The sequence below is a fragment of the Sturnira hondurensis genome, unplaced genomic scaffold, assembly GCF_014824575.4.
Source record: "Sturnira hondurensis isolate 20B ecotype Veracruz unplaced genomic scaffold, ASM1482457v3 Scaffold0012012, whole genome shotgun sequence".
In the NCBI taxonomy this organism is placed as follows: Eukaryota; Metazoa; Chordata; class Mammalia; order Chiroptera; family Phyllostomidae; genus Sturnira; species Sturnira hondurensis.
This window is the reverse complement of record NW_028084643.1, coordinates 2,327,188-2,341,590: the sequence shown is the minus strand read 5'-3', so window position 1 is coordinate 2,341,590 and position 14,403 is coordinate 2,327,188.

Here is a 14,403-nt window from a genome sequence, read left to right as displayed (position 1 = left end):
AGAATGCTCCCAGGTGCAGCCCACAGCTGATATCCCCACAGAGGATAATCAGAGCAGGTAGTAGCTTCTCAGTTCTCCCACCCCAACAACAATGCTGTGTGGCGGATATCTCATTGATCTCACTGCACAGGTGAGAAAATTGAGGTTTTGAAAGATTAAATAACTGTGGTTACACAGCAAGTATATGGTAAACCCCAGGTTCCAATGAAAACAGTCTGACTCGGACAATCCGTCCACCTCTACTGAGGTGAGTAGAAGCATAGACAGATTGCATAGACAGATTGCTCAACCTACACAAAACAAAACAAAGCAGAACATAATAAGAGGGCCCCATTTCATTTAATGAGTGTTTCCAAAACCTGATAAAGACACTGCTGGTATTTCGAATATATCAGAGATAGCATGTCACGCACATAGTCTCGGTCTCCAGGAAGAGTTGTTATTCAGGAAAGAAGTCGTTATTTCTCTCTCTCTGGGGAGTTCAGCAGCTTGTCAAATGCATACAAGTGCATACAGCATTCAGAATTTCTGCTCATCAGAATGGGAGGATGGGCTAAAGTTTACCTTTGTACCAACTAAGGAAATGATGTTTTAAGCAAATTATTGGCATAAACATACTTGCAATGGAATATTTAAGCTACTTAAGAGAATAAATTGCTCTCAAGCATCCATTCATATGCAAATATTGATACAGTAATTATAAGCAAATCTTAACTTTTATTTGTTTATTTTCTCCACGTTTTTTATTGTTGTCCAAGTACAGTTCCCCATTCCCCCCCACCACTCCCTGAGTATCTCTCTTATGTACTTTACTAAAGTCACTCTTCCTGAATATATAGAACAATATCTCTGTTTAAAGGAAACTATTTTAATTCAGGTTTTCTATTGGTTTACATAGGCTTCTGGCCATCCTACCCCCAACACAAATTAAATATTTCACCAACAAACATATACTGAGTATATCCTACATGCCAAACACCATGGTAGGTGCTGGCAGTCTAACAGGGAGTAAGCTATGATTTCTGTTCAGAAGCAGCCCACAGAAGTTTAATTTGGTTCTTTCGTCTCAGGAGGTCACATGTTTTCCACTCATGAATGTGTAAGACAACATGGGCATCACTGGGATGGGGAGCAAGCATTACAGAATCATCCGATGATAACTAATGTCCTCTGAATAACATGGTTCAAGAGTCAGCTGCACTGTGTGGACCAACTAGGTTTGTAAACTGCCACATAAATGTCAGGGTTATCCCACATACTAAGAAATTAAATTTTAATTTCCATGATTAGTATGACAATTTAGTTTGAAGTAGAAAGGAGCTTTTAAAGGGAAAGGCAGGGCCTGGTTTTGAAGGACAGCAGTGTCTCTTCTGGCCAACATCTCTGGGGATGGAGTGTATCCAGGGACAGAGTTTTCCATTCAGCTGAATCCACAGGCTTTTAAGCCCCAGACTTGGTTTTATGGTCCCCCATTCTGAACTGAAGTATGTTTCAGCAGGTGAAGTGCAGCTGTGGGACTGTTGAACAGCTTGTACTGGCTTCTTTTAGCCTTTTTGTTGTTCAGCCTGAAAGCGTGGGCGTGGAGCTCCAGCCTTCTCTTCCTCTCACACTGCATGTCAAGTCTCCTCCAGAATCTGACCACTTCTTACCTTCACCACCACATGGTCGAGTAAGGCACATCACCTTTCATCTGGATTTTCCCAGTAGCCTCTAAAAGCTTTCTGTGTCAGCCCTTGATCCTTAGAATCCCTTGTGGTCCTTTAAAACCGCAAGACATGTCAATGCCTGTGATGGTTTTGCATTCAATGCCAACAGAAGAGTCTACAGAGACCTGCATGGTTCGGCACATCTCCAGCTGTCTCCTTGTGCTTTCCTTCTTGCTCTGGCTGCCTCCTCCTCACTGTTTCCCACCCCACTGGGCCTGCCTCCACCGGGGCTTTTGTATCTGCCCTCCCTTCAGTCAGCAGTGGCCCTCTTCCAGGCATCACCTTGGCTGCTACCTCAGGCCCACCATGCCTCTGCTCAAGGCAGTCATTTTACAGGGAGGCCTAGCTTAGCCTCCCAGAAGTATTACTGTCCCCAACTCCACCCTCCCTTCCCCCTTTCTGCTTTATNGCCCTTGATCCTTAGAATCCCTTGTGGTCCTTTAAAACCGCAAGACATGTCAATGCCTGTGATGGTTTTGCATTCAATGCCAACAGAAGAGTCTACAGAGACCTGCATGGTTCGGCACATCTCCAGCTGTCTCCTTGTGCTTTCCTTCTTGCTCTGGCTGCCTCCTCCTCACTGTTTCCCACCCCACTGGGCCTGCCCCCGCCGGGGCTTTTGTATCTGCCCTCCCTTCAGTCAGCAGTGGCCCTCTTCCAGGCGTCACCTTGGCTGCTACCTCATGCCCACCATGCCTCTGCTCAAGGCAGTCATTTTACAGGGAGGCCTACCTTAGCCTCCCAGAAGTATTACTGTCCCCAACTCCACCCTCCCTTCCCCCCTTTCTGCTTTATTTTTTTTTCACTGTGCTTATCACCGACAGACTGTATATGGTGCTGAATTATTTTGACGTTCTCCACACACCAGAACATAAGCTCTATGAAGGCAGGGATGTTCCCCTACCTTGCTTACTGCAGTTCCAGCCCCAAGAAGACTGCCTACCACCTAGTGGGCTCTTACTAAAATCCTGTGTAATTAATCTGTGAATTGAGCAGGTCATTGTTAACTGTTACATACACATCAGAGTTTCTGTGGGTGCGAGGAAGCATGCAGAGTTTTCGGACAAAGCAGTGCTGTGGCCCATTGCTTTGATTTGTTTCCACATTTCAAAAAGAAGGGTGTAAGTTTATGATGTTTCAGAAATCGCAATTTTATGACCTTGAATCCGTGTCTGCCTTTTACAGATTTTCTTGTTTCCTCCATCATTAACTGGTGATCCCCTCTCACTTTTTGCGCTTAACTAGTTTTACCTTCTCAAACTACATTCTTGCCTGTTGTTTGTAATATGTGGTAGGTTCAGAATATGTTAGAATTTTACCTCAAATAATTTTAATTATTTTTGGGCAAAATGTGTGACTCACTCCTGGACACCTAAGAGGTGAAACATTACTGCAGGATCACTGTGCTACCAGAACCCTGCACGACCACTTCTCTTAGCCTCTTAATGCAGGTCGGCTGCACAGTGATTTCTTTGGACGTACATTAGTAGTTCCCACTTTTAAACTGTTTTAAATATCTGTGATTGCCAGATACTTAGCTCAAAAAGAGAAGTGTCTTTGGCCCTTTTGTTTCATTTTGGGTGCAATCAAAATTTTTTATATTTCCAAAAGTTTTATAAGTTGTTTTCTAAATTCCTTAATTACCAGTGAACCTATTAGTTTAGGGTGTTATACTTTTTAGTCAATATGCAAATATAAAATGCATTAATTGAAATTCAACATTATTTGATAAAAGAATATTAATATAAACTAAATATACACTTGGTTTTATACTTTTCTATCTCTGAAATGGCCTCACCCAGTGAAAGTGTTTTCTCATGTTCCAGTTGTGTTGAATGTGAATTATTAAAGCCCAAGCTCATACCTATCACTATTTTTCCTTCCCTCTTATTTTCAGCATTATCTGCAACTGTTACACAACAGCCAGTGGGGTTCTACTGCTCACTACCTATGGGCAAAACTCTGGAGTCAGAAGTTTCTTAGAAAAGGAAAGGTGTCGCTTACTTAAAGGCTACATAGTTTTGGAACAAAGGCAGGTTTCTGCCTCAGAACCCTACTCCCTTTGAAACACCCACAGACTAATAATCCTGCCACCCTCCGCCAGGGGAAACCAGTTCAAGGAAGTGCCTGGAACCCATTCTCCCACTCCTAAAAGTACTGTCCTTTAGGAAACATGGATCTCTGATCATTCAGGCAGCTTAGCTGGTTCCTGGTCCCAGTTCGGCTCCAGGCATGTCACCCGAGTCTGTGTGCCCTTGCCGAAGTCCTGCGTAGCACAGCCAACTCTGCTTCCACTGTCTGTGTTGGAGGAGCACCAGGAACATTTCCAGACCACACAGCCTTCTGGGTCCACCTGTCTCGGGTACTCAGAACTCCTGCTGCCGACTGGGCTAGCCAGTGTAAAGGGAAAAACTGTGTTTACCAGTGTGGTGAATTTTAAAGACTCAGCCCAGCAATCCATGCACAACAGAGCCTCTGGCTTTTTCATCAGTGTACACCAATGCCTGTCATTTTGTCAGCTCCCCAGGGAGCTGACCATCTTCCAGCCACTGTTTTGTGGAAGGTGGCAGAGGTTTCCCAGTTGCATATAGGTGTATAGGCACACAAGACATCTCAGTCAGCAGTGGGGAGCCCAGCCCCCAGGGATCTTTCAGGCTTTGCATAAGCTCCCTCCAGTTGGGTCACAACTCACAGGTTGTTTACAGGAGCCCCAGAGAGTGCAAAGGCTGTCATGTAGTTTCTATTTCAATCCAGGTGGCCTCTAGCACATCCTGCAAACCTCCTCCCTTCAGGAGTGGGGTGCTAGCACTAGGGGTTTCTCCCCTGCCCCCCAGGTATCTGGCAAGACCCCCTATTACTCAACTTCGACGACAGCTGGTTATGGCCTAGAGTATAAGGAGATTTTACAGATCAGAATACCTTGTCCTCAGAGATCAGAATCTGACCACTTCTTACCTCTGTTTCTGATCTCTGGTGACCTTGCATCATCCTCACTGATTTCTGGGATTCCAGATTTATTTTCTTGTGCTAATCACTTGAGATTTGTGCTCTTTTTGAATAGGAATCTTGCTACTTCTCTCAGGACTATAGAATTATTGTGTATTTAAGCTTTGCTGTCTGATCTATAACCTTGATCCAACCTATAGGAAGGACTCTCCAAGTCATGTAATTGAGCATTCATAATTAAATGAATACAATTTGTGAACAATGTCTATTTGCAAGGGACCATTCTAAGAGCTTTCCACACACTATCATACTTACTCCTTGCCCCATGAAATTTGTCCTTAATATCTAAAATAGCCAATGCATCCCATTAGCCAGGGACAAAATTGACGTGAAACCTACACAGCATGTGGGAATGTGTATGTGAAAAAATGTTACTTTATACAGTAAGAAAAAATAATTATATTTTAAGTAGGAAAATAACAATTCAGAGAAATTTTTAAAGAAATAAACATCTAAATAACAATCCACTACCTGTTTACTAATTATTACAAGCTTTGACTATCTCAATATAAGCTTTTAAAATTTATCTTCTCTTATGGCTTTTCTCAGGTCACTTTTCCTAGTTCCTGCCATCTTCTTCATCTTATTTTTGACTGTTCTTTGTAAGTGTGGTTCCTTCTGTAGATCTTCCTGCTGCTGGCACTGAGTGCTAAATCTTCCCTCCTGCCTCTCATTTTCAAGTGGCTCCAACATTTCTCCTGACAGAGAGATCAACAAGCCTTGAAATGCCTTTCTCCTTTCTGTCTTCTGAGTAGTATGAGTAGTGCCCTGCCTGTTTTTAATTTACACTTTAGTGATTCTCAATATGTTGGCCACAGGTCAAAGGCAGTAAAACAGCTAGGATGCTTGTTAAAATTCAGATTCCTGGATCCCATCCTCGAGAAAGGATATTTTGGTGGGTCTGACCTTGCAGTTTTACAATAGTCTCTAGTGATACAAATATGCAATAAAAATTTAAAATCACTGCTCTAGATAAAAATTGTCTTATCACTTTACTTAGAGGGAACTTATTTATGGGACATTTTCGATCACCAAACAGAATAAGAAACAGATTTCTCCATAGGGAGAAAGACACAATTTGAAGTTTGTCTACAAAAAAGAGGCTGTTATACATTCACTCTTATCTAGCCTGACAGTCCTATTTCTGAAAGCTTCTGTGTGCCTTTCTAGTAAGCATCTAATAAGTGCTTGTCTATGCAGTGTTTGCTGGTTGCCTTGGAGCCTGCTGCACCAAGATTAAATTGGTCCCATAGGCTCAGAAGAGATAAATTTTGGATTCTTACAAATATGGGCTGAGTATGTGTGTGTGTGTATGCATGCACACACACACATACTCAGCGCATATTAATGTACATTACAAGTGCTCCATGATCATATTATGTGCATCAATACTGTCTTCTGTGGATATTAAGTATATACATTTGTATATGAACAAATGTAGTATGTATAGAAACCCAAATCCTACTTTTACCTTTTATGTTTAAATGCCCATAAATATACTATCAACTCGTTATGGTATAACTTTGTTGCAGTGTCAAGCAGAGTAGCTTGAAAAGCTGAGATAGTGAAAGATGAGAATGAATGAAGTATAGATTTTATAGGACTGCATTGTCTCTGCCTGGTTGTCGGAAGGCTATATCAATGACCTACCCACTCAAGCTCTCCAGTTTCATTCAAATGCCAGTTTTTTGGTGTGTTTTCCAAATAGCCTAAACTCAGCACCAGAATCATTCATAACACAGTGGTAAAGATCTAACATAGCATGGGTGATGAAAAATGTTTGGAGGAAAAAAAGGCAAACAGTATTTTCCTTTTCCCTGAATTCTTAGTGCTTAGCACAGTTTTTAACACTTAGATACTCAAAAAATAACTATTAAATAAGTGAATGTTTTTTTAAAAACTTAATTTGTGAATAATTTTATTACTCTTAAGTTTGATTTCCTCTTTGGATCTATACACCCTACCTGTATAGCTTTTGGAACTTACCCTAGACATAACTGGTATTCCATCTTGGATATGTTGAGGCACTATTGGTAGCAACTAAAATCTTCATCCAACAGTATCACAACCAATTTCTGTCTACTGAACAAATAGAAAAATTGCTCAAGGTCAGGGACCAGATGATGACTCTCATCTATTAAGGAGGCAGGTTGTTTGTTACTGTGATAAGTGCTTTACATACACCCTTTACATTTAATCTGGGCAGAAACTTGGGAAAATAGAGTTTATTTTCCCCATTTTATCTTTTAAAGATTTTATTTATTTTCTTTTTAGGCAGAGGACAAAGGATGGAGAAAAAGAGGGAGAGAAACACCAATGTGTGGTTGCCTCTCACACGCCCCCTTCTGGGGACCTGGCCTGCAACCCAGGCATATGTCCTGACTGGCAAGGAATCGAACTGGTGACCCTGTAGTTAACAGGCAGTCACTCAATCCAATGAACCACACCAGCCAGGGCCATTTCCCCCATTTTAAAGATGAGGAACAAAACACAGAAAGGTTGAGTAATTCTCTCAAGGTCACACAGCTCAGAAAGTTATGGAATGTGGATTGTCTGATTCTATTTATAGTACTAGACTGCTTCTCATCTTTTGTGCTATTTTGAACTTTGTTTGATTCCCCAGTCTATCTTAGCTCCTGACGTATAGTAGATGCTCAACAAAAAAAAATGTGTGTATGATTATGCATAACTCAACACAGATAGATTCTAGGTAATTTTAGGCATCATTTGAGCTACTCCTCCGCCAACATGAGGTGATAAGTAAAATCATGAATTCCTGTAACTAAAAACCTGGGTTTCAATATTCCAGCCACCACTTGTGAGACCTTGGATGCATTACTAGTTAGTTCCTCAATTTCCTTATCTGTAAAATGAGAATCCATGGTGTAAGGATTAAAAATCTGATATGTGTAAAGGGATTAGAAGAAATCTGAAGCGATTAGAAGTAATGTCAGTTAAGCGCTTTCTAGGATTGTTATTATTCTTGTACAGAAGGGAAATCTGGTGTTCAAGGATTTCTTTGTTTACTAATGTTTTACGATGCAGCATTTGTGGGTCAAGTTTATGTTAGTAAGACTGGTGTGGCGTTTGCAGCTATGCAGCTGACAGTCTTTCAGGAAGGATGGACAGTTAGGTTAAATACAATAAGCTGTGAGGAGTCTCATGTTGCACCAGGGGCAGGTGGGAGACATGCATGGCAGAAAGTCCAGTCAATATACAAAAGCCTTGTATATTGATTATCTCCAGCAAGATTTTTGATAAGGACAGGGCATGGTCATAATGGTCTCTGAGGCACTTCATACTGGCAATAAAGTAAATGAGGGATTTAAGGGGCAGTCAATTTGGGGGACAAGAAAATGACTATATGTGGTTATAGTAATCCAAATATAAGGTTATAGTGTCCCCCATCCAGAAATACAGCAAAATAGAAGGAACAGAAAGGTATAGGTGATATGACAAAGAATGAAGCAAAAGAATTTATTAACTGACTAGAAAAAATATATAAGGGATTACTTAAGGACTTCCAGCTGGTTAGGTGGTCCCACAATGCAAATCTCCTGACTTGGGGTGTGAATGGTCGGAATGTAGATGTAGAAGCTCTTCCCCATGTTGTGCAGTTCCAGCGCCATCAGGGAACTCGTTAGACATGCAAACTCTTGGATCGAAGTCCTACCCTCATCAATCGGAACTTCCAGGGGTCCAGCAATCTGTACTTCGACCAGGTCATGCTGATACCCAAACAGTTTGAGATCCACTGCTCTCATTCATTCACTCATATGGCAACTGTTTACCCAGGGCTATCATGCCTTCGGAGGATACATTTGTGAAGCGGAGTCCAGGTGCCCTTGAGGACTTTATAATCTAGAAGAAGGACATGAACATCAAAAATTTCAAATAATAAAAAAAAAGACAGAAGCAAAAACGTGTGTGAGCACATTTAATAGGACTTAGGCTTGCCAGAATAAATAGGAAAAATGTCCTAAGCAAGTGACATTTAGGATGAATTATGTGATGAGAACGAGAGTTTCTCAGGTGCACACACACAGCTGAGGACAATTAAAGAAGGGCTGAGTAGCTGGAGCAGAGGGAGGAGGGCAGCAGGAGGCTTGGCCAGGATGAAGCAGAAGCAGAGACCGGAGCACATAGGCTCCTTGGCCTTCACCCTGTAAGAAATGGTAAAGCCATTAAAAGTTCTTGAGGAAAGGAGCAGCTTGATAAGATTTACATTTTTCAAAGACCACTTTGGCTCTACTGGTGTCAATTATACTTAATACCCCTGTAATCTTCACAGGTATGAATTCAGCCATCTTTAGCTATGCCCCTCATACCCACAGAAGTCTCCAGTTTGGCCCTCTGCCTTCTGTCTCAGAAGCCAGCCCTGATGCCTTCCTTCATATCTATGTGCTTTTCTGATCCTAAAATTCTCCTGACTAGTTCAAAAGCAGCTATTAAGTTTGAGTTTCACACTGGCCTCCAACCATGAAACCACTAGAGTTTCAATTTAATTTCCCTTTCATGCCCATTCACACCTTGACTCCTTTTGAGAAAAACCAACTATTGATACTGATAATAAGCTCATTTTATGCTTTGGCAGGAAAAAAAAAACCTCAGCTGAATTCGCCATTAAATACATTCCTCTCATGATGGACTCTATATTTAAGTCAGGCTCCTATTAGCTGAGAAAAGAGTGTCTACTGAGGTATGAAATGTTTATTGTAGCTGATTCCTGCAAGGGCTGCCAAAAGAGAGATAGTATTTTCAATGGCCAAAAACCACAAAGCACAGGACATGAATTATGTATGCCTGTCTCTTTAAAACAAATCAGCATAGATTATCCCATAGGGCAGACTGCAGGATTGGGGGCCCCAGACAGAATTATATTGTCTTGGTCTTCTCAGCATCAGAAACTTTGGAATGTGAAAGTGGTGACTGAATGAGATGCCAGATCACAGCCTTCAGTGTTTAAGCCGAGGAAAAGGATAGGAATGAGCAGTGACCTGCATTTCTGAGCATCATCTGTCAAGGTACCAGTAATCAACATGTGATTATTATTCTCATCAGCCCAAAGCATAAAAGTAAATTGAGTGAAAAAAATCTTCACATTATATGAAATGATTACTGCCTTTGAGCAATAACATATAATGATCTTGCCCTAGTGCTAGGCAGCAAAACAAATGAGGGCTGCCTGCTGCTGGCACATTGCTGGAGTCATTACCAGATTCCATAGCCACCAACCCCTCCCCTGTAGTAAGGGCCCCATGTAATTGTCAGGGTTAGGAAAATGCTGCTCAAATCCCCCTCTTAGGTGCAAATGTTGGCTTCATGGTGGCAAAGTTGGCTGTCTTCCATAAGCCTCCTGTCCTGAACTCAAGTTCACGTTTGACAGTTGGCTCTCCCAAATAATGAGGGTGTCCATTAAGGGACTGTGATTATGGAATACTTGTTGCTTTCAAATGTTGGTTGTCAGACACACTCTTGGAAAGCAAAAGACAACAGGAGACACAATAAAACCTGAATAAATTGATAGTGGAGGCTCTGACCTTCCCAGAGAGTAAGGCTGGAAATTACTGAAGCATCTGTAATGACTCCCTACTGATGGTACTGTTCCACTGAGCAATCTCTCAGCAGGGTGGACAAATTCTAACGGTGAGTCCTAACTTAGCTGGGAAAAGCCTTTGAGTAGCTAGCTTCACACGATGGCCATAATTGACAAGTTCAAGCTTGGATCTCCCTGCAAAACAGGGTCAGCTCTCAGCGCACAGGGCACCTTTATACAAATATAATGCCATCTCTTCTTGCCTGCTAGGCTGGGTGCCCTTGCATAGAGCACCACCTTCACAACTATCGGCAGGAGCCCTGAAAATGCTGAACTGCTTAAAATTATTATATATGGTTTGCTCAAAGGTATCACTATATATATATAAAATTATGAAAAGAAGGGGCTACTTCTGGTCTTAGTTACAACTTTTAAAGAGTTTAGTAGCGGTCAATTTTATGCTTATGACTAGAAAAGCTGAACAAACTAAAAATCTATGACTTTTCTTGTATCCATCAGAGACGTGAAGTTGCAGGGCAAACTGCCACCCTGAAATCTGGAGAGACAGGTTTTCTTAGGTCAGGCTGTTGTAACAAAATAACACAGGGTAAGTGGCTTAAAGAAAACAAACATTTATTTCCTTCAATTCTGGAGCCTGGAAGTCTAAGATCAAGGCACTGGCAGATTTGGCATCTGGTGAGAGCTCATTCCCTGGTTTGCAGACGGTAGCCTTCTTGTTGTATCCTCATATGGTGAAGAGAGAGATCTCTAGCCTCTTTCTCTTCTTTTAAGAGCACTAATTCTAACACAGAAGTTATACTTCCGTGACTGCACCTAAACCTTTGGAATTGCCTTCCAAAGTCCTACCTCCTAGTACTGCATATGAATTTTAGAAGCACACACCATTCTGTCCCACAGCACAGGTGGATCTGAAGTGGCACAGATGAGATTTGCCTGCCTGGACAGAAGCTTCTGGAGCCATAAACTGGTAGGAAAAGCTAAATTGTAATCCTCATGATTTGCTAGAGATTAAATATGGACTAGCTAAAGAGTGAAATATTCCCAGGGACCACAGTCTTAGGAGATCTCCATACTGTTGTGGGTTTTACCTCCAGAAACTTCATCACATTCTCACAGTGAAGAGCCAAAAAAGATCTCTCAGCTCTGGTCAGGTGGAGAAAGAGGAAAAGTGGCCATTGTGAGTTGTGCCCAGGGTGCACTCTAGAGCAAATGTCAGCCTCTTCAGAGAAAAACACTTGACCAGAGCCTCCTCCCACGAGGGAAAGGACATTTCTCTCACTCTGGTACTATATAGTTTTCTTGTTTCTGTTGGTGGGTAAGGAAACTAAGAAATAGATGTGAAGGTCATGGCCAGCAAACATAGGCCCACTGAAAGACTGAGATTTGTTCATGAGATTACAAAACACTCCTCATCCCCACACCTTAAACCACACTAATGATGTTCCAGTGTAATTGCAGTGGATTACAGCTAAACATTCTGCAAGACATGGACTCTATTTAAGGCGGAGTCAAAAACAAGGTAATTAGAGGAATGTGAGGCTTCTGGTACCTGCAGATTCAGTAAACACCAAAAACAATTCAATCAGATAAATTTTATCTGGACAGATAAAAATTAAAATTATAGGTAAAAGTTTATTTACCTCAGTTTCTACTACCTGAAAAATTATGTCAATCTTCCATAAAAAATTATAAACTATGCTAAAACTCAAGAGAAAACACTGTCTGCAGAAACAAATTAAGCATCAAAGTTAGACTCAGATATGATACACATTTTGGAAATAGGCAGGGGATTTAAAATAAATATGTTAAAGTCTCTCATGGAAAATGTCACAAGCATGCAAAAACAGTTAGGTAATTAGAAAAAGGAAAACTCTGAGAAAGAGTCAAAATGCTATGATGATGAATGTCTTTGATGGGCTTATTAATAGACGAGACACAAGTCTACTCTCTACAGTAGACTGTAGAAAAATCAATAAACTTGAATATAATTTTGATAATACTTTTACTATTTTGTAGTCTTAGCGTAAAACAGCTTACCGGAAGAAAGTTAGAAATGTAGGCAAAGCAAAAAGAATAAGTAAGGAATCTGTCATAACTCTACCACTTCAGGATAAACCCAGTTAAGTTTTTACACATCTGACCACTTTTTCATTTGGTGTTTCTTTTGAACTCATTGATTAAATATGTTTGATTCTATTATTCATCACTCATAATATTCTTTGTTATTGCCTTCATTTCTTTAATTGGTGAGTTTCGTGTTTGCCCAGATAGTAATATAAAGGGCCTGATCAGAGTTCTGTTTTTCCTTTGTTTCCTTCCATGGTTGTTTTCCCCTAATCTTAGTGAACTTTCAGTGTATGTTTGCTAATCCATTGCTAAATAATGAGAAAAAATTTTGCCTAGGTCCCATAATTTAGAAACTGGTATTTCTAAGTACACAAGCTTCAGCTTCTCATTGGAAATGTCATGTTTGTCCAATTTGTATGATGTTCCCCTTCCTAGTCCCAAATACCACATCTAAAAATTGAACACTTTGCTCAGGGCATCATAGTAGCCTAGGGGATATGAGGGTTTGCAACTCTTGTCCTCACATGGCCTCGTTTAAATGTTTAGCTGTGGTAGGAACTTCATCAGAAACTGCTTCTGCTCAGATTGCCACCTAAGACCCCGTCATTGTACCCACTGCCAGGTTGTGAAGTAATTTTTGGTCCCATTTGGAACCTAATGCAAATACCCTGAAATTATCACTCATAGTTATTAGCCAGGATGCAGAGGAAAAAGGAAGTTGGAATCAGTAAATGCAGGTCATTGGTACAAAATTAAAATCAAATGCTACTTCCCCAAGAGCCTTCTCTGAAATTCAGAAAAGCTATATCCCCTTCAAATTTTCCTGATGTCTTTTTTGCCAGTCCCTTTTACATTTCCTTCAAAATGGCTAGCCCACTTGCTCTTTAAATATTTGTGTAATCATTTGACTTATTTTGTAAAGTCAGAGTACAATTTCTCACAACGAATCCCAAACATTAAGCAGTTTGTGGTGTGTAGTTGCATCCAATATATATTTGCATAATGAAAAGTCAATAAATAAGATCTCTTTCTAGGATTAGTCTAAGGCAAGTTGGTATCATCATTTGACTGATGGCTTCTCTTCACAGGGGAGAAGGGAAAGAGACAGATTAATGATTATTCCTGTTTTCCAAAAAGCATATACTTATTCTGTTTATTAAAAGCAAAACTATTCTGTTTAGTATCTCTGCCCTTTGGTGGAAGGATCTTTGGTTCTTTCTAAGACCTGTTTTTCTTTGAAGCTTTCAACATTACAAGTAACACTTACTATGTAAATTTGTTGGACCATCTTAGACACTGAATTTCAGAGAAAAAGAAAAATGGTCCACTCTTCTGATTTAAACATCAAACCTCAAAATTCTTTCATTGAGGATTTGCTATTTATAAACTTTGCAATAAATTTTTTCTCATTCATATTTTATTTTTAATATACTTTATTGATTATGCCATTATAGTTGTCCCATTTTGCTCCCTTCATTCTCTTCCACCCTGCACACCCCTTCCCACCCACCTTACCCCCCTTTAGTCCGTGTCCATGTGTCACAAGTGCTTTAGCTTCTACATTCCCCACACTACTCTTGCCCTCCCCCTGTCTCCTCACCATCTATGCTATTTATTCTCTGTACCTTCTCCCTGCTTCTCCTCCTCCCCCAACTCCCCTGTTGCTAACCCTCCATGTAATCTCGATTTCTGTGGCTCTGCTCCTGACCTAGCTGTTCACTTAGTTTGCTTTTGTTTTAGGTATGGTTGTAAATAACTGTGCGTTTGCTGCCCTTTCACTGTTCATATTTTTTAGCTTCTTTTTCTTAGATAAGTCCCTTTAACATTTCATATAATAAGGGCTTGGTGATGTCAACTCCTTGAACTTGACCTTATGTGAGAAGCACTTTATCTGCCCTTCCATTCTAAATGAAAGCTTTGTAGGACAGAGCAATCTTGGCTGTAGGTATTTGGATTTCATGACTTGGAATACTTCTTTCCAGTCCCCTTCTTGCCTGCAAGGTCTATTTTGAGAAATCAGCTGACAGTCTGATGGGAACTCCTTTGTAGGTAACTGTCCCCTTAACT